Genomic DNA, 24659 nt, shown 5'->3' on the forward strand with positions numbered 1-24659 from the left:
GCCCGAGTCCTGCTTCGGATGGGGAGGCACAAGCAGCTGCAACACTCAGCTGCCCCTCTTGGCTCCATCTCTGCTCACCCCCAACATGACTCCCTCCCCACCCACCCCGTGTCTCTCCTCACAGGCTGGCAGGCTCACATCACCCAAGATACTCAAAGCATCTCCCCCATCTGCATAACCCAGCAAAGCAAGGACTCCATGAGCTGCTGTGTACCCAGGCCAGGAACCTGACCTGCCACAGGCCCAGGGCTGCGTGCACACTGGCTGAATGCATTAGTTAATATTTTGGTGACGCTGGTTACTTGCCACCTCTGCTGTAAATAACAGCAGCGTCAAGGATACAGTGGCCATGAGAGGTGGCAGCTGCTGATGCGTGGAGAAGCCTCCATAGAGAAATACGTGTGGAAGATGCATCAAGAAAACCCAAGCTGTGATGCTGTTAAGGGCTGAAATGTGTCTGCTGAAGTCCTAAACCTGCAAATGTGACCTTATTTGGAAATAGGGTCTTTGCAAATATAATCAAGTTAAGATGAGGTCACAGTGGATTAGGGCGGGCCCTCACCCAATAGGACCAGCTTCCTCAAAAGAAAAGGAAAAGGCCAGGCCTGGCACGGTGGCTCACGCCTGTAATCCCAGCACTCTGGAAGGCTGAGGCGGGCAGATCATCTGAGGTCAGGAGTTCAAGACCAGCCTGACCAACATGGAGAAACCCCGTCTCTACTAAAAATACGAAACTAGCCGGGCATGGTGGCGCATGCCTGTAATCCCAGCTACTCAGGAAGGCTGAGGCAGGAGAATCGCTTGAACCCAGGAGGCAGAGGTTGCGTTGAGCCAAGATCGCGCCACTGCAGTCCAGCCTGGGCAACAAGAGCGAAACTCAGTCTCAAAAAAAAAAAAAAAAGAAAAGAAAAGGAAAGGGCCAGATGTGGTGGCTCATGCCTGTAATCCCAACTCTTGGGGAGGCAGAGGCAGGAGGATCGCTTGAGCCCAGCATGGGCCACATAGGGAGACCCTGTCCCTACAAAAAGTAAAAAAATTAGCCAGGTATGATGGTGCATGCTTGTAGTCCCAGCTACTTGGGAGGCTGAGGCAAGAGGATCCTTGAGTCTGGGAGAAGGAGGCTACAGTGAGCTGTGCTTGTGCCACTGTACTCCAGCCTGGCCCACAGAGTGAGATCCTGTCTCAAGAAAAAAAAATAGAAAAAGAAAAAGAGGCCGGGTGCAGTGGCTCAGGCTTGTAATCCCAGCTCTTCAGGAGGCCAAGGTGGGCGGATCACCTGAGGTCAGGAGTTCGAGACCAGCCTGGGCAACATGGTGAAACCCTGTACCTACCAAAAATACAAAAAATTAGTCAGGCGTGGTGGCACACGCCTGTAATCCCAGCTACTTGGAAGGCTGAGGCAGGAGAATCGCTTAAACCTGGGAGGTGGAGGCTGCAGTGAGCCGAGATGGTGCCACTACACTCCAGCCTGGGCAGCAGAGTGAGACTCTGTCTCAAAAAAAAAAAAAAAAGGAAGAAGAAGAAAGAAGAGGAAAAAACCTGGACACCCACAGGGGAGACTGTGTGAAGACAGAGGCAGAGGCTGGAGCGAGGTGTCTACAAGCCAAGAGGCACCAGGGACTGTGGTCAACACCTGCAGCTGAAGAGGCAGGAGGACCCTCCCCTGGAGCCTTGGGAGGAAGAGTGGCCCCGTCCACCCCGATGCTGGGTGTCAGCCTCCAGCCCTGTGACAGAATAAGGCTCTACCGTTTTCAGCCACTCAGGCCATGGTCCCATGTAACGCAGCCCCAGGAACTCGCCCAAACAGCAAGCTCACCTACAGAGACTGCACGGCACCACGCTCTGAGTGGTGGCACTGGGGGTCTTCACCCAGGATTCACATGGTCCCATCCGCCAGGGACCCTGCCTTTTGAGTCTGTAGTTTTGAGGTACACTGCAAGGGGCCCTTTGTAGAGCTGGACAAGGGCGCTGGGGTGAGAGCCACTGGCGCCATCCACGCTGCCCCTGCCAGGTGAGGCATGCCTTGACCACGGTCCTGCTGGAAAGCACATGGCAAAGCCACCCAGAAACCAGATGCAAAGCCCAGAAGCCCTCGGTGCAGCCCCTGCATCCAAGTCACGGTCCCCTCCAGCTGGGCTGCGTAAGGAGGTCCAACCCTGGGTCTTCGTGAGGAGGAGAGCAGTGCAGTGCCGCCCCGCAGTCAGCTCTGCAGAGGGAGGGTGGGCCAGGCCAGTGCGGACCCCCAGGGCATGTTCTACAGCAACAGTGGCCACAGCTCCAGCCAACACCTGGGCACTCGCCATCTCTCCTGATAGTTATGTATTCACGTCAGCGTGTCAAGAAAAGCATCACTGGCTGGTCGCAGTGGCTCATGCCTGTCATCCCAACACTTTAGGATGCCAAGGCGGACAGATCACAAGGTCAGGAGTTCGAGACCAGCCTGGCCAACATGGTGAAACCCCGTGTCTATTAAAAAAAAATGCAAAAATTAGCCGGGCATGGTGGCAGACACCTGTAATCCCAGCTACTGGGGAGGCTGAGGCAGGAGAATCGCTTGAAACTGGAAGGCGGAGGCTGCAGTGAGCTGAGATCGCGCCACTGCACTCCAGCCTGGGTGAAAGAACGAAACTTCAGCTCAAAAAAAAAAAAAAAAAAAAGAAGGCCAGGCGCAGTGGCTCAAGCCTGTAATCCCAGCACTTTGGGAGGCCAAGGTGGGCGGATCACAAGGTCAGGAGTTCAAGACCGCCTGACCAACATGGTGAAACCCCGTTTCTACTACAGAATACAAAAATTAGCCAGGCGTGGTGGTGTGCGCCTATAATCCCAGCTACTCAGGAGGCTGAGGCAGGAGAATCGCTTGAACCCGGGAGATGGAGGTGGCAGTGAGCTGAGATCGCGCCACTGCACTCCAGCCTGGGCGACAGAGCGAGACTCTGTCTGAGAAGAGAAGAGAAGAGCATCACTGAGACACCAACTCATGACTTCCTGGATGCGCTTCCTTCTTAAGACAAGGCAAAAATTAGGTGAAGTACAAAATGAGGTTGTTATCAATAACATTAAGCGAACAGAGAGAGCACCCGGGATGCTAATGGATGCTGCCTGCCAGCTTTGCTCCCTCCAGGAGCGCATCCCGAAGAAGACGAGCCAGCCCTCACCAGGGTGCAGGTGTGTGTCTCACTCCGACCCTTCCTGACCCTGAATCTCAGGCTCACCCGGAGGCGTCTGTGATCACAGCTCTGCTTCCTGTGAGGGCTCTGCCATGGGCACTCGACATGGCCTTACACAGACACAGGGCCCCACAGACGATGGGACCTCCTACCCTCCCTTCTCCCAAGGTCTCTAGCAATTTCCACACTGAAGAAAGCAAAAACAGCAACAGTGTCCCAGGGGCCAGACCAGAGGTAAACGGATTAAAACGACCACTTCTCGGCCTCCCTGAATGTTACTGCAATGTCTAGTGAAATCCAGTGAGCAGCCGTGAAAATGGCTTTAACTAGATGGGATATCAGAGTTAGTGCCACCTCGTAACTCCCTGCCTCACTCCGCCAACAAGTAAGAAAAGCAACTGGGACGCTCGGAGCACTGACAGCCGCTTTGTCAGTCACGGGACACGCATTTCACCGTCCAGCAGAGGGTGTCTGCTAATGATTTCCGAAAAGTTCTTCAAAACACTCCGAAGTACAGAACAAGTCTACATACAAACTAAAATAAAAGCAACGAAATACTATAGATGTATTTCCATATATCACCGTAGGCAGCGAAACATAACCATTTCCTCAGGCAAAAACATGCAAACTCCCAGTGTATGACGTTAGCAACGTATAACGAAGAAAAGAAAGCAAAAGTCATAAAAACAGTAAACAGGCACACTTTTTTTTTTTTGTTTGAGACGAAGTCTCGCTCTGTCACCCAGGCTGGAGTGCAGTGGCATGATTTCGGCTCACTGCAAGCTCTGCCTCCCAGGTTCACGCCATTCTCCCACCTCAGCCTCCTGAGTAGCTGGGACTACAGGCACCCGCCACCACACCCAGCTAATTTTGGTTTTTTTGTATTTTTAATAGAGACAGGGTTCCACTGTGTTAGCCAGGATGGTCTCGATCTCCTGACCTCGTGATCCGCCTGCCTCGGCCTCCCAAAGTGCTGGGATTACAGGCATGAGACACCACGCCCGGCCAATGTAAACAGGCACACTTTTTAAGAAGTATATTTTATAGAGAGAGAGAGAGAGAGAGAGAGAGAGACAGACAGAGTTTTGCTCTTGTTGCCCAAGCTGGAGTGCAGTGGTGCAATCTCGGCTCACACAACCTCCACCTCCCCAGTTCAAGCGATTCTCCTGCCTCAGCCTCCCGAGTAGCTGGATTACAGGCGCGCCACCATGCCCAGCTAATTTTGAATTTTTGGTAGAGACCGGGTTTCTCCATGTTGGTCAGGCTGATCTCGAACTCCCGACCTCAGGTGATCCGCCCACCTGGGCCTTCCAAAGTGCTGGGATTACAGGCGTGAGCCACCGCGCCCAGCCTATTTATTATTTTTTTAGATGGAGCCTCACACTGTTGCCCAGGCTGGAGTGCCACAGCACGATCTCGGCTCACTGCAATCTCTGCTTCCCAGGTTCAAGCGATTCTCCTGCCTCATCCTCCCGAAGAGCTGGGACTACAGGTGTCTGCCCCCATGCATGGCTAATTTTTTTTTTTTTTTAGATGGAGTTTCGCTCTTGTTGCCCAGGCTGGAGTGCAATGGTGCGATCTCAGCTCACTGCAACCTCCGCCTCCCAGGTTCAAGAGATTCTCCTGCCTCAGCCTCTCAAGTAGCTGGGATTAGAGGCATGCGCCATCACGCCCAGCTAATTTTTGTATTTTTGGTAGAGACGGGGTTTCACCATGTTGGCCAAGATGGTCTCAATCTCTTGACCTCATGATCCGCCCGCCTCAGCCTCCCAAAGTATTACAGGCGTGAGCCACTGCGCCCGGCCTTTTTTTTTTTTTTTAGTAGAGACAGGGCTTCACTATGTTGGCCAAGACAAACTCCTAACCTCAGGATCCACCCACCTCAGCCTCCAAAGTGCTGGGATTACAGGCCTGAGCCACTGTGCCTGGCCATTATTATTACTATTATTTTTTTTTATTTTAGAGAGGGTCTTGCTGTGTTGCCCAGGGTGGCCTTAAACTCCTGGGCTCAAACGCTCCTCCTGCCTCAGCCTCCTGAGCAGCTGGGACTACAAGCAGGCACGCTTTTTTTTTTTTTTTTTTTTTCTGAGACGGAGTTTCCCTCTTGTTGCCCAGGCTGGAGTGCAATGGTGCGCTCTCAGCTCACTGCAACCTCCACCTCCCAGGTTCAAGTGATTCTCCTGCCTCAGCCTCCCAAGTAGCTGGGATTACAGGTGTGTGCCACCACGCACAGCTAATTTTTTTGTGTATATATTTTTAGTATAAATGGGGTTTCACCATGTCAGCCAGGCTAGTCTCAAACTCCTGACCTCAGGTGATCTGCCCACCTCGGCCTCCCAAAGTACTGGGATTACAGGTGTGAGCCACCATGTCTGGTCCAGGCTCACTTTTAATAAGGTGATGCTAAACAGAAATACTTAAAGTACAGAGTAACATTAACCTGAAATGTTTCATTCACTTTGGACAAAAACAACAGCCACTGTTTAGGAAGCACCGAGGCGGTTTTAAATATCCTGACTCCCTTAGTTTCCCTTCAGAAATAAAAACCTTTGTGATATCACTAACAGTTCTCAGAGCACAAGGCTGTCCCGCAGCCTGCCCCAAGCACTTACTCACCAGAAAAACCCAGCCAGTCACTCAGCACACTGCGAGAACTTACACCTTTAACTTCCCCTATCTAAGAAGCTTTTTGCAGGAAAAATTACCATCTGTGCTTTTACTCAATAGTGAGCTCTTACCATTAACATTTTAGAAACATGAACACAGCCCTGATCAAGCGGAACCGATACACTCCCGAAACAGGCAGAAAATCCTAAACACACTTGCAGCACCAGCCAGCAAAGCTGCACTCACAGCGTCGGGAACCGGAGGTGGCTGGGAGAACCGGGAATAAACGACGGGACACACGTCCAGCCTTCCTGAGTTCAAGCGCCCTGAATTCACCCACCAGCACACCCATGGGGGAGACGGGCACTTTTGTATGTGACACGGGCCCCCAATGAGAAAAGCCTGGGGTGCTCTCCCTAGAGCTGACACGTGTACACGCATGCAAAACCCAGCCCTGGGACTGATGGGCTCTAGGCCCCGACAAAGGAGCACAGGAGGCCTATTCCATTTCAGTACAATGGGTTCCGTGATCGGCCAAGGCTGGGCTCAGTCCTACACCAGACTGACAGCTTCCTCACCCTCCCACGCTTGGGTTTAAAGACATGTCCACAGGAAGATGCACCATCAGTCAACGGCTGCTGTTAGGAGAAACAGGAACAGCACCGACCACACGGCGAGCACAGGACACAGCCAACCCGGCAAGCACGAAAACATGAGAGAGTGAAGCCTACGGTGAGTCTCGGAATTCCAGACCACGGGCCAGGCGCTATGGCTCACACCTGTCGTCCCAGCACTTTGGGAGGCTAAGGCAGGATGAATGCTTGAGCCCAGGAGTTTGAGACCAGCCTGGGCAACACAGCGAGACCCTGTCTGTACAAAACATGTTTTAAAAATGGAAACAAAAAGTCGGGAGCGGTGGCACACACCTGTCATCCCAGCACTTTGGGAAGCCGAGACGGGTGGATCACTTAAGCTCAGGAGTTCGAGACCAGCCTGGGCAACATGGACAAACCCATCTCTACTATTCAAGACCAGTGCGGGCAACATGGACAAACCCTGTCTGTACTAAAACTTAAAAAAAAAATTAGCTGGGCATGGTGGCGCGCACCTGTGATCCCAGTTACTCAGGAGGCTGAGGCAGCAGGAGAATCACTTGAAACCGAGAGGTGGAGATTGCAGTGAGCCAAGACTGCACCACTGCACTCCAGCCTGAGCGACAGAGTGAGACTCCACCTCAAAAATAAATACATAAAATAAAAATAAAAATGGGAACAAAAGGCCAGGCACAGTGGCTCACTGTCATCCCGGTACTTTGGGGGTTCAAGGTGGGCAGATGGGGGTGCACTCGCGCTCAGGAGTTCAAGACCAGCGTGGGCAACATGGCAAAACCTGGTCTCTACTAAAAAAAGTACAAAAATTAGCAGGGTGTGGTGGCACACGCCTATAATCCTAGCTACTCAGGAGACTGAGGCACAAGAATCACTTGAGCCCAGGAAGCAGAGGTTGCAGTGAGCCAAGATCACGCCACTGCATTCCAGCCTTAGCGACAGAGTGAGACCCTGTCTCAAAAAAATAAATAAGATAAAATAAAAATAAAACAAAAATAAAAAAATTGGCCGGGTGTGGTGGTGCGTGCTTGTAGTCCCAGGTACTCAGGAGGCAGAGGTGGCAGGATCGCCTGAGCCCAGGTCGAGGCCACAGTGAGCCATGACCGTGCCACTGCACTCCAGCCTGGGCAACAGAACGAGGCCCCTTCTCAAAAAAAAATTAAATAATTCAGACCAGAAAAAAGGACAATATCTACGTCACACTGCATCCCTGACCACACACTTCCCAGAACAAGTTTTCTCGTTGTGGTGTCTTCCAATTCCTTTTCCTCTGTCCTGATTCCTGTCCTGACCTTTGTCCTCTAGGACCCGTGTGTGTGTGTGTGTGTGTGTGTGTGTGTGTGTGTGTGTGTGTGTGTGTTCTTTGGGACTGCTCCGTTTTCTGTTTGTAAAAGGAGATGTAAACCGTTGAATGGGCTCCCCACAGGACTAACGTAAACGACCAGATTACACTTGAGAAGTGGAGATTTTGAGTGCAGAGAGGAGGCTGTAGGCGAATCAAGGCTTCTTTAGAGACCAGAGGCTCAGGGCAGGGTCGCTGGCCAAAGTCCTCTGTTTCCTTGAATGGGTAACAAGCAGACACGTCCCACCTAAGCATCAGGGCCACCTTCGAGGTTGAGCAGCCGGTCTCCCTGAAGCATGGGAAATTCCGAGTCTTGTGGGTCTGCAGATTCCACACTGAAATCGGAGGAGGAAGAAACGGGGCTGGACCTGGACAAACAAGTGCCTTCTTCAGCCGGTTTGTTCTCCACCCCTAAAGGAGCTGAATAATCTCTACTTCTTTCCAAAATACCTAAGCTGGCTTTGAACTTGCCAAATAAAAGGATACTGCCATTCACCAGATTCAATAATTTAAATGGCATGGAAAGAGAACACCCATTTTATTCAAATAGGGCCACACCGAGACAAGAAAGACTACAGACCATGTTGTCTTGAAAGCTAATTTAGCAAATATCAGAAAAACTCACTTGGCGGTTGCCACAAAAGCCCTGAACCACGCCCTTTTTCCTGAAAGCTCAGGGTTTGCAGGACAACTCAGAGGTTCTAATCCCACCCAAAATTTCACGTGGCCAAGGAACACTTACCGCCTTCCCCCACCCCCGTTCTTCTGGGTGCTCCGAGAGGTGATGCTTCCATCACTGCACCCCCATCTCACCATCATCAAACCCTCCCTCCCCCATCTTCCCATCACTGCACCCCCATCTCACCGTCATCAAACCCTCCCTCCCCCATCTTCCCATCACTGCACCCCCATCTCACCGTCATCAAACCCTTCCTGGCTGGGTGCAGTAGCTCATGCCTGTAATCCCAGCACTTTGGGAGGCCGAGGCAGGCGGATCGCTTGAGGTCAGGAGTTCAAGACCAGCCTGGCCAATATGATGAAACCCCATCTCTACTAAAAATACAAAAATTAGCCGGGCGTGGTGGCGGATGCCCATAATCCCAGCTTCTAGGGAGGCCAAGGCAGGAGATTCGCTTGAACCCGGGAGGCAGAGGTTGTAATGAGCCGAGATCTCATCACTGCACTCCAGCCTGGGGGACAGAACAAGACTCCGTCTCAAAAAAAAAAAAAAAACCCTCCCTCCCGCCCACCATCTCACTACCATCAAACCCCTCCCTCCCCGCTTCCCAGGGCCAGTTGTCCCCATGCTGCACAAACAGCCCTGGGCACTTTGTGTCAACAACTCTGTTTTCTGGTTCTATCCCTGCACTTGCTGTTCCTCCAACCAGAACAGCCTTGCTCCACTTCTCAGCCTCTGCAAAGCGGCTGGCTATGGCCAATGAGTGGATTATGAGTGTGTTTCTAGAAAGCCTGTGTGTCTGGATGTGCCCCTCCACAGCCCAGAAATCAACAACCAGGCCTTCGAGTTTCTTCATAACTCAGAAGCTTCTAATCTCTGTGACTTTTTTTGGGATTCTTTCAGGGAAGTCAGTTGGGAAAGCGGCGAATCAACACTGCGACAGGTAATGCTTAGCTTGGGCCGACTTCTCGTTCTTCTGCCCAGTTAAGAGCCATAGTTTTGCTCCCCATGCCCCAGCAGATAAGCAAAGCCTCCGTCCCTCCGGCAGGTGACCCACACTAAGAAGAAGACTTGCCCAGAGTAACGTGGGCCACGCGGTCCAGGTGTGTCCACCTCTCACAAAGGCAGCTGTCAACACCGGGAGTTCCTAAGCCCTCTGCACGCAGCCCAAGGCACAGCAGTGCCCCTCTCCACATCTCCACAGAGGAGCACCGACGCAGGCCTCGCGTGCAGCTATATGCCAGTGAACGGGCACAGAGGAGCACCTGCGCAGGCCTCGTGTGCAGCGATATGCCAGCGAATGGGAAGGCTTTCTGTGCAAGAGGCTTCATTTTCTTCATTTTCTTCAGAGTGGTTGGAAGAGATGATGTGATGCACTTTTGTAAACGAAAATGTCTTACAAACAAAGTATCTGTGTGTCCCATGCAAGCAGTAATGCTGCCCGACTTTCAGATAAATGAAGACATTTTTAGAAACTGATTGTTCACACACATATGTGGCTCTTTTCCATTTTGGGGGAAACTGAGAAGGACTGAGTCGCTAGTAAGTCAGAGATGCTCAAAGAGAAACCAAGAGGAGCCCGGGGGCGACACCTGGGCCGACAATGACAGGCCCAGAGAAGAAATGCTTTGGCTGGGCACGGTGGCTCATGCCTGTAATCCCAGCACTTTGGGAGGCCGAGGCGGGTGAATCATGAGGTCAGGGGATCGAGACCATCCTGGCTAACACGGTGAAACCCCATCTCTACTTAAAAAAAAAAAAAAAAATTAGCCGGGCATGTTGGCAGACGCCTGTAGTCCCAGCTACTCCGGAGGCTGAGGCAGGAGAATGGGGTGAACCCGGGAGGCGGAGCTTGCAGTGAGCCGACATCGCGCCGCTGCACTCCAGCCTGGGCGACAGAGCGAGACTCCCTCTCAAAAAAAGAAATGCTTCACGGATGACTTTTCCAAAAAGACAGTGAGTGTCCTTGGGAAGGCATTATGTGTGCTGAACCAAGTCTTCAGAAGGTACAACGTGAAACTCAACTGCTCCTCATGCCTACCCCAACAGCTGACCAGCTCCCAAAAGCTGCCTCCTACGTACAGTGGCCCTGCCCTCCGGCCAGCAATCCACTCTCCGGGAAGCAGGGTTTGGAATATGACTCGCTCCACCAGGACTGGATGACTGCCAGGTCTGGAACCGTGCGGGTGGATCTCTGAGTGGACTCCCTTCCCTCGAGTCACCTTTGGGCTCCGGTGCTACTCCCCACAGCAGTCCAGGCACCCTCCTCCCAGCCTTGGGCCGTTTCTCGCCAGCCTCTGCCAGCCACCACACTGGGTCACATCAGTGGTTTCTGCGTGCCCCCAACCCACCTCCGTGGAAACTTTGTCACCAACCTGGCCCAAAGTCTGGTCCACGGCAGGCCCTCAGTAACACCAAAGAGCTGTCATGAATAGGAAACCCCGAGTGTCTCCGGTAAGACGCAAAAGCCCATCTGTCAAAACACAAAAGATCTGCAAATGCTTTTGAAAAATACACTAGTTTCTCAACTTTCTATTCTAAAATAGCTATGGTAGCAAATTTTTAATCCAGATAATGATGTTTAGAAGCATTTAATAATTTTAAATTGTAAATTAGAGTAAAACGGCACTGCTGATACTCAACTATGCAACAGAACTATTCAACAGAAAACTCTGCATAAATCATACTTAGGTCAAATTTCACTGGTTTCATTTGTTTTTATGCTTTAACAGGACAATGTTTTATTTGTTTACTTATTACTTAATTTTATTGTTTTAGAGACAAGGCCTCGCTCTGTTGCCCAGGCTGGAGTCCAGTGGCACAATCACAGTTCATTACAGCCTCAAACTCCTGGCCTCAAGCGGCCCGCCCGCCTCAGCCTCCCAAAGCACTGGGATTACAGGCGTGAGCCACCACCCCCAGCCTCAGAACCACTTTTAGGTTGTTAAAAAACATCTTTTCTCTTTTCCATCTATAAACAACACCATTGGGCCCCTTTGTCATCACCAGCAAACCAGAACACCAAGCCTGGGTCTGTATATGTGAGGCACTCAAAGGGTCTAAGTGATAACAGAAAAGCAGGAAAATCCCTCCCATGGACCCCATGGCCTAAGACCCCAGCACTCCGCACAAGTTCACAGCTACGCTGGAGCCGCGGCAGACGGCAAGAGGACCACAATCAGGATAAGGCGGCGGCCTCTCAAAGACCTGAATAAGTCTGTGGCCTTAATAGAGATTTTGAATCAAACATTTATTCTTAGGAGTCAGGCCATTCAAGCAAACTTAGCAGCAACAAGATGAATTTTTCCCCCAGGGGAGGGGACAGATTCAAAGGGTATTTTTTTTTTTAAATCTGCTAGAAAAACCAGTAGAGGCAAGTATCAACCATCACTCAAGGTCACTCATGAGACTTCCAGGTAAAACATGCGAAGCCCAGGGAGAAGCAGCAGCCTGAGTTTTTACAAGAACGGTACTTAGGCAAGAACACGAAGTCCCCAGGACAGGGAACCTACCACGGCAGACGCCGTGACACTGGGTGTGAGGATGGGAAGGGGCAAGGACTTCTAGACCTTTCCTCTCACTTTAACTCAGCAGTGGAGCGGGTGCCTGGGCACCAGTCACAGCAGTGGGAGGAACCGTTCGGCTCCAGTTCTCAGGCTGTGGAGCCGTCTAGGCACCGTGCACAAAGTGGGTCTCCAGGGCTCTGAGAGGCCGGGCTAAGACCTCTGATGGAGAACAGAGCACTGGAGCTGCACCGCTGTCCCAGAAACACAGGCCACAGGGACAGAGTGGCCCAATTTCCCTTAATTTAAAAACCGCACGTCAGGGCAGTGTTGGAAAGTTCACTCTGCTAAAATTTAATTCAGTGTTTGTAAATAGTACATCGTCTGACAATAACAACTGTGTACCCCCCACGGCATTTCCTCTAAATCCTTGGAGCAGTTTCACCGTTCACAGCGTTTACCTCCTGACCTCTGTGACCACCAGGGGCTGGGGAGGGACGGAGGACGCAGGGCACTGGGTCAGCCTGGCGCTGGTGGAACTGACCTGGGGGCCCTTAGGTAACAGTCCACCCAACCCGAACATCCGAAACAGGAGTGGAACTCAGGTCTGAGCACAGAACGACTCATCCTCACACAAAACAGCTAAACCCGAACAGAAATCACCTCATCTAAGCAAAAGAAAACTCTCACGTTCAGGATAATGCTGTCAGTGAGAGGCTTAATTAAATGCTTGTCCCCAGGCTGGCCTGAAGGCAAGGCGGAATTTTGGATTTCTAAACACCTCAAAGTGAGTGCATTCCACGCCCCAAGGAGAAATCTGACAGTAACTCCCCAGCCCTCTTCCTTCAGTTACGGAGAAGATGTCTAGCTTTTTAGGGGACACAGTAAGTTCCCACCTAAATTTGCAGTAACTTGTGCCCAAGTACTCCCCTCACTCCTCAGTCCTTTCTGCAGTGGTAACCAGGCTGAGGTGCCCAAAGGTGCCAGTTGGAAACACGTAAAACACACCGAGCAGAAAGGTTCTACTCTGATAAATACTGTCGCTTGCTTCATTATTCATGTGAAAAACCCCTTCTATACATTTCCTTTTGATGAACAAACTGTTTTCCACTCTTGTAGAGTGAAATAGTGCCTTGCAGAGGCAGCGTGAGTGCCAGCAGCAGAGATGTATCCAGTCTGTTACCCAAACGGGAAGTTAGCTCTGATAATAGAGCCAATATGAAAGATTCTACAATCGATACAATTAAAATGCCCGCGAGTTCTCGGCGCACAGGTGTCTGCGCCCAGGCCGTGCGCTAAACACGTTTCTAATTAGCATTTCTTTAAACAATGCTGATCACAATCTTGCCACCGTAATCCACTCCAAATGCATCGTTGAGATTGCAGCATGGAAAGCGAGAGGAAATTCGCTGCGAATCTCAGTCAAACTTTCTTTTGTTTATATTTCTTCGCTGTCAGAAAATATCCGTTCTTCGCCCCATCTGGTCTGTACCCTGGCTCCTCGGTCCAGCCCTATTGTGTGTGCTTCGTTAAACCTACAAACAGTGAATCTGTCAGCGGGGCCAGGGGAACCCCAACTAGCAGGAGCCCTCCCTCTGGCGCAGAGAATTCCCCGTTTGCCTTAGGGATTGAGTTGTCAGACACCGGCTCGCGCTCCCCCGCGAAACTGACATGTCTATTTACAGAGAAACAAAGACGCGGCTCGCAGCGGACCCCGCTTCCTCCGCGCGCCCCGTCCGCCCCGCGCGCCCCGAGCCCTCCGCGCCCCGAGCCGCCCCGCCCCGAGGCCCCTGCGCCCCGGTTCGGCCGGCGATTAAGATGGAGACCAGGCCGGCGCCCGGCGTCCGGGGAGACAATGACCCCCCGGCCTCAGGGCGCCGGGACCCGCCCGCGCCCACCTCCCGCAGTTCCGACTCTTGGCAAACTCGGCGCGGGCGGCTCCGGGTGCGGCTGGGCTGTGCCGGCGGGGGGCGCGGGCGGGGGGCGCCAAGACGCCCCCGGGCTGCCTCGGGGCCAGGCGTTGACGCAGCAGAAATTACCAGCTGGAAAATTCCCCTCTCAGAGGTGCCGGGGAGGGAGCGCGGCGGCGGCGGGAGGTGCCGGGGGCCGAGGGGCCGGGGCAGCCCAGCCGCCTCCGCGCTCAGCCCCGCGGGGAACCCGCGCCGCCCCCGCGCGCCCCGCCCCGCGCCGCCGGCCTGGGGGGCACCCGCGGGGGCCGGGCCGGGGTCTCCGCCGCCGCCCCCGGAGCCCGCGCCGCAGCTGGGAGCGCCGATGGCCCCCGGGAGGGCGCCCCCGCGGGGCGGGGCGTGGCGGGGCGGCCGGCGGCGGGGGCGCGCCCGGGCTCGCAGCGGCCCCGGCTCCCGGCTCCCGGCTCTGGGCCCGGCCCCCGCCGCGATGCGCCCGCCCGGCCGCGCGGACAATGAGCCGGCGCCGCTTACCTGTGACCCCATGGGGCGCGGGCGAGGGCGGGCGCCGCGGCCGCCGGGCCGGCGCCGGTGATCGCCGCCGCCGCCGGGAGGGCGCTGCGTCCGGGCGGGTCCGAGCTGCGCGCTCGCCGGGGCTGCTCGGTCCGTCCGTCCGTCCGTCGGTCCGTGAGGCCGGCGCGCGCCCCCGCGCCCGCTCCAACCCCGCGGCCCCCGCCGCCCGCGCGCGCGCGCGCCCCGCCCGCGGACCCTGACCCCGCCCCCCGGCGCGCGCCCGGCCGCCGCTGATTGGCCCGCGCCGCGCCCCGGCCGCGGCCACCGCCCCGGGCCCCGCCCACGCCGGCCCGGCCGCCGGCCCCGCCCCTCGCTCGGCCCCCGGCGCCGCGCCGCGGGGTCGCAGGGGGCCGCGCCGGGGGTCCGTTCTCCCCCCCGCGGGCGGCCGGACAGCGGAAGTGCGGGCTGGAGCTCGCTGGGCATTGTGGGAAGCCCCCTCCCCTGGGCTGGCGGGGGGCTGGGGCGGCGCGGCGCGGGGGTCCCCCTGGCCCCCGCCGCGCCCTTGCCCCGCGAGCGCGGAGCAGCCTGGAAACCACCCCACGGGAGCGGCGACCCCGGCGAGGGCACCCGCTCCCTTCCCGGGCCGCGCACCGGGCGCTGCCCACGCGCAGGTTCCTCGGGGGCGCGCGGGTGCCCAGGTCACCGGCCGTCCCCGCGCCTGACGCGCCGTTGCGCTGCGCGCGTCTCGCAAACTTGGCGACTCCCCCAGCCCGGCCGGGCATCAACGCGGGCCGCTCGCGGTGCGGAAAAGGCGCCCCCAAGGAAGGCCGCCCGGGGTGCGGGGTCCGGAAGGGCCTGGGCACCGCGCGCGCCCACCCTCGGGGGCCTCGGCGCACCCGGAGATCGGCGCACCTCGGGCGCGGGCCTCGTGGGGGTGCCCGCCAGTGGGGCTCGCTTTTGGCTGACTAGGGGCACCGGCGGCCGCGTGTGGGTCCCTCCCGTCGTGTTGTCTGCGGGGGACGAATGGCTCCGGGAGGGGGCGGGAACCAGCGGCCCGGGCCTCGCCCCAGCCCGTATGCAGCCCCGATCCGAACGGCCTGGGACGCGTCTCCACCACTCGGCGCCCGGACTCTGCGCGTCGCTTCTCGCCTCCGCCGTCCTCAGCCGTCGGGCGGGTGGAGTGGGAAGCGCGGCCCCGCATTCCTGGCCGGCCTGCGCGGGGGTAAAGGCCACCTCGCTTCCTCTCCCCGGGCGCGGCGGGAAGGGAGGTGAGCCTGTGGCCGGCAGCCGCGCGAGGGAGTCGAGCCCGGCCCGGCCAACCAATGGGGAGGCGCCCGGGCCGTCCAGCCTGCCTCCCTGCGGGCCCAGCGCGGCGGATTCCTCCGGAGGTGGGAGGCGGCGGCCCTATGGGTGCTTTCAAATCTGGATGTGTGAGGCGCATTCAGGAGCGGCAGTGGGAGGCGGCTGAGGGCTCTCCATGAGTGAGCAAAGGCGAGCGAGGTGTGGCTGCCGGGACCAACGCCTGGGACACTCCCTTACTGCCGTCGCGAGCGCCTGGAAATGGCTGTGCGGACACCCCGTTCCCATCCCCTCGCCAAGGTCGCCGGGATGGCACTGCGGTCCAGAAGCCCCGTCCCCGGCCTACCTCGCGCGGCACCCTCTCGGTGGCACTGCCTGCTCTGGTCTGAAACTGTAGCCCCAGCCTCACCGACCTTCGGGAAGTGGGGGCTGAGCACAACCACCCTGAGAAGAGGCGGCTTCCAGGAGGGTCTGGCGGGTCACGTGCATCCCCCTTGGAGAAAACAGCACTGCCTGCAGGAGCCCCCACCTGCCCACCCAGAGCCCAGCTGTACCCCACGGAGGAAAGGAGGCCTGGGGAGACAGGAGAGCTCGGGCCCACCGAGCCAAAGCAAGGAGGACCAGAGCCCTGATGCCTGCCCCAAGGGCCTCCCGCAGAGCCTGCCCACGCTCTCTTGCACAAAAGAGAAGTCCAGTCTCTCCCAAGATGTCTGGACCTCCCTAGACAGCCTCCAAGGAGAGCAGTGTTGATGGTTTGCCATGTCCGTTGTCCATGCAGGGATGGAGAGCAGCAGCAGCTGCCTGGCGGAACACACAGTGGCACTCAGTCATCGCTTAGGAGGCCTGCCCGTAAGAACCAAACCTTGATCTCACCACGACCCAGGCCAACCCCACCTGCCAGGTTAGGGCTGCCTGTCTTGGTAGAAACTTGCTGAGGGCCGGGTGCAGTGTCTCACGCCTGTAATCCCAGCACTTTGGGAGGCCGAGGCAGGCGGATCACGAGGTCAGGAGATCGAGACCATCCTGGCTAACACGGTGAAACCCCGTCTCTACTAAAAATACAAAAAATTAGCCAGGCGTGGTGGCAGGTGCCTGTAGTCCCAGCTACTCGGGAGGCTGAGGCAGGAGAATGGCGTCAACCCGGGAGGTGGAGCTTGCAGTGAGCCAAGTTCATACCGCTGCACTCCAGCCTGGGCGACAGAGCAAGACTCTGTCTCAAAAAAGAAAAAAAAAAGAAACGTGCTGAGTTCTAGAATGAACGGGGCGGTGAGGCTCTGGGCTCCCTCTCACCTGGGAGCCCCACTCCTCCCCGCTTCCCCCTCGGCAACACTGCCAGTGACGGGACAGAGACTCCTGACTTTTCTGCTCCAAGAACCAACAGAAGGTCAAGCAGCCTGGAGACGAGGACAGTATGTCAAAAAGGAAGAACCAAGACCGGTCTCAGAGACAGCGCCCTGATTAAGTCCTGCAGACCGTTATTCCAAGAGCTGATAAACCCCATTACTATTTAAAAGAAAAACAAACAAAAACCAGCAGCAGCAGCTGCAGCCTCTCAGCCGAACTGGGAGGACGAGGAGGGTGGAGTAGTTGGACTCCTACAGCCACGTGGAGTGTCTGCTCCGACGGGCATGCTGGCCCCGTGGCCCAGGAACCTCAGGTTTGTTGGAGCCCAGCATCTACTGAGCTGCTGCTGGGATTAGACATGAGACGGGGGGATGCCAGGCTGGGCCGCAGTGCCCCCTCTTCCTAGGGCCCCGGGACACTTGTGCAGGTGACGCACACCAGGCCTGGGGGCCACAGATGCGAGGAGGGATCTGCCGCCTGACAGCCGGCTGGGAGGCAGCTCTGGGAACAGAGGATGTGAAGTGTGGCCTCAGCAGCGTTGGGATCAGGGCTGGGAGGCCAGCACATGGGTGTCTGGGAGGGTCCAGAGGGTGGGGCCCCTGAGGGTGACATGATGAACTGGACATGGTCCCTGACCTCGCCAAGTGGGTGAACAAGACAGGCGAACCAAAGGTCAGGTCTCTGTAGGGCACACTTGTCCACGCTGCATTACGTGGTCATTCCTGAAAGTCACCCCCAGCCATCTGGGTGAGCACGTTGGGAGCCTGTCCAAGGGACCCTGAGGCCTATGAGGGATGAGTGGCAGCAGGCCAGGAGTTCTGGAGGACGGGGTGCTCAGGGCAAGGTGCAGAGGCTGGGCAGCCCCACGGATGTACCTGCTGAGGGACGTGCCCCCAACAAACCCCTGCGAAAACTCAACCAGAGACACAAATGGAGAGCCATCTGGCTGGCAGGGCCCCCCCGAGGGTCCTGGCACAGCCTCGCGCTTATGGCCTCTCCGCAGACCTGTGTTCACAGACTCCCTGCACCACTTACCCTGCCAGCCGGCCACCTGCCCTCCACCCTCACTGTGTGAATTCTAGGGGATGGGGATCTGGGAGGGGACCCAGCCCCATTCCAGGTGCTCTGACACCACCAAGAGAGTAGGGATCTGCCTCTCATCCTCAGGAAGGATGGCCTGGGAGGAGCTTTGGGAAAGAAAATTCCCGAGGAACAAGATACCCCTTCCTGTCTGTGTCCCCACCCCCCCCCAAGCAGCTCCCCAACCTCGCCAGGGCCTTTACTGCCACCCCCTCTTCTCTCAAGGAGGCATTTCCTTGTCCACCCCCAGCTGGGATTTCTATGGTTGTCTTTGTCTCAGTCACTGGTCAGGGAACCTGCCTGTTTATTCACCAGCCAGTGGTGTTGCTCAGTCGTCCCCATGGCAACAGCCCTGGGAGTCCTGCCCCCTCCCAGGGAACTGCCCAGAACCTGTCCCTGCCCTCTCCAGGCCTCTGCTGGGAGCCCAGACAGAGGGAGAGGCAGAGGGCAGGGCGGGGAGAGAGGCCCGCCACCGGCCCGAGGATGCTGGGGCTGTCCAGGGAGCCGCCCACCGCACGTCATCCTGGGTCCTGCGGGTGGACTGGAGGCCGGCCGTGGGCTGCAGCAGAGCCCCACCCGCGGGCTGGGGGAGGTGGCCTTGTCGAGGCTGGATAGAGGTGGGCCGCCTCTCGGGCTTGGCTTGGCCAGGTCCAGTGCCAGCTGGCCCTGCCCTCCCACCCAGGCCTCCCCAGGACCACCCTCCAGAGCTGCTCTGGGGCCAGGGGCTACCTGCCAACCCCACGGCTGCCCCACCCCAACTGTCCTCTGGGCCTGCGCCCCTGCCAAGCCCCAACTGCCGCTCCAGCTGCCACAGCCAACTGTCGACCGGTCTCCATTCCAAGCGCCTGCTCACCCCCAATCGTCCTTCCAAAATGCTGCTGCCAACTGCCAGCCCCCTCCCTTCCTCAGCCCTGGCTCCCACCACCACTCCAGGCCACCACACCAGGGATCTGCATTCCAGACCTTCCCTCGGGACAGAGGCCAGGCCACACCTGCCGTGTTCCTAATGGGATGGGATGGGGCGGGGGAGGCACTGCACTGAAGGTCTGAGACCTGAGGCCCCAGCAGACAGAAGGCAAGGGGCAGGGAGAGCGCGGGCAGGGCAGGGGAGAGGGCAGGGGCAGGGAGAGCACGGGCAGGGCAGGGGCAGGGGAGAGCGCGGGCAGGGCAGGGGAGAGGGCAGGGGCAGGGAGAGCGCGGGCAGGGCAGGGGCAGGGGAGAGCGCGGGCAGGGCAGGGGAGAGGGCAGGGGCAGGGGAGAGCGCGGGCGGGGCAGGGGAGAGCGCGGGCAGGGCAGGGGAGAGGGCAGGGGCAGGGAGAGCGCGGGCAGGGCAGGGGCAGGGGAGAGCGTGGGCAGGGCAGGGGAGAGGGCAGGGGCAGGGAGAGCGTGGGCAGGGTAGGGGCAGGGGAGAGGGCAGGGGCAGGGAGAGTGCGGGCAGGGCAGGGGCAGGGGAGAAGGCAGGGGCAGGGAGAGCGCAGGCAGGGCAGGGGAAGGGAGAGCACAGGCAGGGCAGGGGCAGGGGAGAGCTCAGGCAGGGCAGGGGAGAGGGCAGGGGCAGGGAGAGCGAGGGCAGGGGAGGGAGCAGGGAGAGCGTGGGCAGAGCAGGGGCAGGGAGAGCGTGGGCAGGGCAGGGGCAGGGAGAGCGCGGGCAGGGCAGGGGAGAGGGCAGGGGCAGGGAGAGCACGGCAGAGCAGGGGCAGGGAGAGCGCGGGCAGGGCAGGGGCAGGGAGAGCGCGGGCAGGGCAGGGGAGAGGGCAGGGGCAGGGGAGAGCGTGGGCAGGGCAGGGGAGAGGGCAGGGGCAGGGGAGAGCGCGGGCAGGGCAGGGGAGAGGGCAGGGGCAGGGAGAGCGCGGGCAGGGCAGGGGAGAGGGCAGGGGCAGGGGAGAGCGTGGGCAGGGCAGGGGAGAGGGCAGGGGCAGGGGAGAGCGCGGGCAGGGCAGGGGAGAGGGCAGGGGCAGGGAGAGCGCGGGCAGGGCAGGGGCAGGGGAGAGCGCGGGCAGGGCAGGGGAGAGGGCAGGGGCAGGGGAGAGCGTGGGCAGGGCAGGGGAGAGGGCAGGGGCAGGGGAGAGCGCGGGCAGGGCAGGGGAGAGGGCAGGGGCAGGGAGAGCACGGGCAGGGCAGGGGAGAGGGCAGGGGCAGGGAGAGCGTGGGCAGGGTAGGGGCAGGGGAGAGGGCAGGGGCAGGGAGAGTGCGGGCAGGGCAGGGGCAGGGGAGAAGGCAGGGGCAGGGAGAGCGCAGGCAGGGCAGGGGAAGGGAGAGCACAGGCAGGGCAGGGGCAGGGGAGAGCTCAGGCAGGGCAGGGGAGAGGGCAGGGGCAGGGAGAGCGAGGGCAGGGGAGGGAGCAGGGAGAGCGTGGGCAGAGCAGGGGCAGGGAGAGCGTGGGCAGGGCAGGGGCAGGGAGAGCGTGGGCAGGGCAGGGGAGAGGGCAGGGGCAGGGAGAGCACGGCAGAGCAGGGGCAGGGAGAGCGCGGGCAGGGCAGGGGCAGGGAGAGCGCGGGCAGGGCAGGGGCAGGGAGAGCGCGGGCAGGGCAGGGGCAGGGGAGAAGGCAGGGCAGCCCATCCTCAGTGCCAGAGGCCACGTCAGGCCCAGCGCAGGGGTGGGAAGGCAACCAGAGCCCAGCTCGAGCAGGCCCTGGGAGCTGCAGGGCGGAGCTGGACCTTCCCTCAGAGGGTCTGTGAACAGCTTGGCCTAACCACAGACCCCGGGAGGGTCCTCCCAGCCATGTTGGGGGGAACTGGCCCCTCCCTACCAGCCTTGCACAGCTCAGGGTGGAACCAGCTCCCAGGCCTCAGCTGTCCCAGGCCATCCTGGACTCCCTCCTGCTTCACCACCTGGCACCCGGGGCCGGCCTGAGTCCCTTTAAGTTCCAACGTGTGGCTTCTCAGTCCCAGCCCTGGCCTTGCTGCCCCTTCCCTCCTTGGAGCTTTCTTTCTGCATTCATCCCAGTGGCCCCTGATCCCCACCTCCAACATGGGACCCCCCCTCCATATCCCCCAGCCCGCTAGACCATATCCCTCAAACACAGCGGGTGCCTGCAAGTTGGCTCACCAGGCCTAGGGGAGGCACGGCTGCCCTTGCGGGTCAGACCTGGGGCTGTAATTCCATCCCAGGCTCTGGACCAGCCGGTCAGCACCAGGAGGTGATGGGGGCCGGGGCCTCAGTCCCGGCTGAAGGGACACAGCTGCTCCCCAGGGGCCCCTGGCCTCTGAGGGCTCGCATTGCAGAGGCGGGTGATGGCTCTGCAGATAGCCACTGCAGGTGAAATGGACACCTGGCTCTCCCTGGTGTCCCCTCCAGGAGCTGTCACTGGGCAGTCCGCCTTCCAGGATGGGACGTAGTGGAGCAGGCACGGGGGGCCACGTCAGCCTGTCAGTCGGGCTGGCCCTGGAGGAAGGTTTGCACCTATGGTGTACCAGGAATCTCCCTACTTGGGGAACAGGGAGGGGAAGGACTCTCCAGGGTCACCTGGTCCCACCTCCGGTGCTGGGGCCTGGGGAGGAGAGAGAAGGGAGGTGGCTGTGGCCCCTCCCCTTCCACCAGAGGGGGGCTGCTGGGGTTCCCTTGGTGGATATGGAGAGGCCCCAGCCCTGCACAAGGCCAGCCTGTTGCCTCAGCCTCATTCACTCACTCACTCACTTGCAGGGTAGCATTCACGGATCATGGCACCTACCGCGTGCCAGGACGTGCTAGGTCTGGAGAGCCAGAAAAAACCCCTTGTATTGCAGGAGTGGGGAGTCAGTGACAGGTCAGCAAATTCATAAACGAGCTCTTCTGAGATAAAAAGGAACTGGGAATGGGCCCCTTGGGGACATGGCTGGTGCTGGGGCAGAGCAGGAAAAGGCAAGCTGAGCTCCTGGCCATGGTGGGACGACAGGGGGCAGGAGGGCCAGGGAGGAGAACAGCAGAATCATGCAGTGCTGGCTTATGACCCCAAGCTGGAGCGCGTGCTGATATAAAAAATAAGAACAATTAAATGCAAGAAAGACACCAACCTCCCCTACAAAAGAATTCCCAGTAATACCTGTAGGTTCCGAGAGCAGAGATTACCCCTATGCACACACCATGAGTGAGGACTGGGTCTAGGGACTCCTTTCCAAAGAGCGGAGTCAAGACAGGCAAAGAGGAACTTGGCCGAGGAGGCGACTGGCAGGCACCACCTTGGCCAGGTGACCAGGTGAGCGTCGCCAGGCGATCGCACGGATGCCCCACAGCTCTGATAAGAGGTGACTCGAAGAGCACCCCATCTCTGTGAAATCCTTCCCAAACCCAAAACCTCAGTCTACTCCTGACAAAGTACATCAGACAAACCCAAACTGAGGGGCTTTCTTTTGTTGTGGTTGCTTTTGTTTTTGAGACGGAGTCTCGCTCTGTCGCCCAGGCTGGAGTGCAGCGGCAAGATCTCGGCTCACTGCAACCTCCACCTCCTGGGTTCAAGTGATTCTCCTGCCTCAGCCTCCCAAGTAGCTGGGATTACAGGCACCTGCCACCACACCTGGCTATTTTTTGTATTTTTAGTAGAAACGGATTTTTAGTAACAAGACCATGTTGGCCAGGCCGTTTTTGAACTCCTGACCTCAAGTGATCTGCCCGCCTCGGCCTCCCAAAGTGCTGGGATTACAGGCATGAGCCACCGTGCCTGGACACAAACTGAGGGACTTTCTACAAAAACACCTTGTCGGTGATCCTCAAAGGTCACCAAGAACAAGGAAATCTGAGAAACTGTCAGACAGGAGAGCCTGAGGAGACGGGACAGCTCTAAACATTGAGGCACCCGATAGGGCCCTGGAGCCGAAGAAGGCCATCGATGGCAGGACTGGTAGACTTCAAATAAAGTCCGTTCTGCGGGGGAGATAAATGGACCCCAACGTGGGCTTCCTAAGGCAACCCAGCAACACAGGATGGCGACGTCAGGGAAGACAGAGGCTTCGTGACAGGTGCATAGGACTCTGTGCTTTGCAGTGTCACACATTCTACTGGCCAGGCTGGAGTACAGTGGCACGATCTCGATTCACTGCAACCTCCGCCTCCCGGGTTCAAGCGATTCTCCTGCCTCAGCCTCCTGAGTAGCTGGGATTACAGGCGCCCGCCACCACACCCAGCTAATTTTTGTATTTTTAGTAGAGACGAGGTTTCACCATCTTGGCCGTGCTGGTCCTGAACTCCTGACCTCTTGATCCACCCGCCTTGGCCTCCCAAAATGCTGGGATTACAGGCGTGAGCCGCTGTGCTCGGCCAATTTTTTTATTTTTAGTAGACACAGGGTTTCACCATGTTGGCCAGGTTGGTCTCAAACTCCTGACCTCAAGTGATCCACCACCTCGGCCTCCCACAGTGCCGGAGTGACCGGCGTGAGCCACCTCGGCCTCCCACAGTGCTGGGGTGACGGGCGGGAGCCACCTCGGCCTCCCACAGTGCTGGTATGACAGGTGTGACCCACCGCACCCCTCCTGCAATGTCGCCCATTTTCTGAAATCTAAAATTATTCCAAAATAAAGTTTATTTTTTAAAAGGGAAAAAAATGCAAAACCAAACAATCAAAGAAAACCACCTTCTTTTGACCCTGGCGTTGGGAGTTAAGCAGCCTCTCCAGGCCTATCTCAGGCAAGATGCTCATTTTTGGTTTTAGAATTCGGGGGTTCAGGGTGCTCCTGGCTCTGCCCAGCTTGGAAGCACACACAGGCCACAGGGACCACGGAACCTCCAAGCTGAGTCAGGGTGCGCCCCGTGGAAGGACGGTGGGTCCCCGCGTTCACACCTGCGTGTTACGAACTGTGAACCCTCACACTGCGGAGGAGACCTACCAGAACGCTGTCCTGAGAGACTTTGACAGAGCTCAGCCTGGCATTGGCCTGCAGGAGCCTCATCCCTAAAGGTGATTCCAGCTCTGTGTTGGTCTCTGCTCAAGGTAACAAAATGCTGCCAAAATGCAAAGTGCAAACTCTCTATCCCAATGCAAACTTTCCACAGCTAAAGCACTTTCCCTGTTTTCCACTCAGCCCTTCTGTGATTTTCCATTTCCCCAGCGCCTCTTGGGTTACCCCTTCGTTACTTCCACATACCCCTTTTTTGCTCCTTTTCTGTTCTCCCTTTAAAAACCTGGGTTGGCCCGGTGCGGTGGCTCACGCTTGTAATCCCAGCACTTTGGAAGGCTGAGGCGGGCGGATCACGAGGTCAGGAGTTTGAGACTAGCCTGGCCAACGTGGTGAAACCCTGTCTCCACTAAAAAATACAAAAATTAGCCAGGCATGGTGGTGGGTGCCTGCAGTCCCAGCTACTCAGGAGGCTGAGGCAGGAGAATGGTGTGAACCTGGGAGGCAGAGCTCGCAATGAGCCGAGATTGCAACTGCACTCCAGCCTGGGGGACAGAGCAAGACTCCGACTCAAAAAAAAAAAAAAAAAATACTGCAGTCTCCCCCCACACCGCAATCTGAGTAAAACCTGTCTTTCCGCCTTCAGGTGTCTGGGATTGGGTCTCATTCCGGGTCCCATGCCTCTGCCTGCGTCTCAGCCGCGTGTCTGTGCTCCTGCCAGCGTATGCTTGCTCGTGTGTGTCTGTGGATGGTGACTGTGTCTGCCTGTGTGCACCCATGTGTAGTGGGTCTGTGTGCTTGC

General features: G+C 58.0%; 1 protein-coding gene and 1 pseudogene across 3 annotated transcripts in view; one reads left to right on the forward strand and one right to left on the reverse strand.

Moving 5' to 3' along the window:
* The window catches only part of LOC129394877 (uncharacterized), a 36232-nt pseudogene extending 24120 nt beyond the window's left edge, over positions 1-12112 (forward strand).
* The window catches only part of ZBTB46 (zinc finger and BTB domain containing 46), an 88676-nt gene extending 73291 nt beyond the window's left edge, over positions 1-15385 (reverse strand). Inside the window, exon 1 of one of the 3 annotated variants that reach the window (XM_034952101.3) lies at positions 15236-15385. The gene's annotated coding sequence lies outside the window, so the exon portion shown is untranslated. Of the gene's footprint in view, positions 1-13804; positions 14036-14344; positions 14514-15235 lie in introns of those variants that run through there. The other 2 variants (XM_034952099.4, XM_034952102.3) reach the window with 2 other exon arrangements.
* Between the last annotated feature and the right edge of the window lie 9274 nt (positions 15386-24659).

The sequence above is a fragment of the Pan paniscus genome, chromosome 21, assembly GCF_029289425.2.
Source record: "Pan paniscus chromosome 21, NHGRI_mPanPan1-v2.0_pri, whole genome shotgun sequence".
In the NCBI taxonomy this organism is placed as follows: domain Eukaryota; kingdom Metazoa; phylum Chordata; class Mammalia; order Primates; family Hominidae; genus Pan; species Pan paniscus.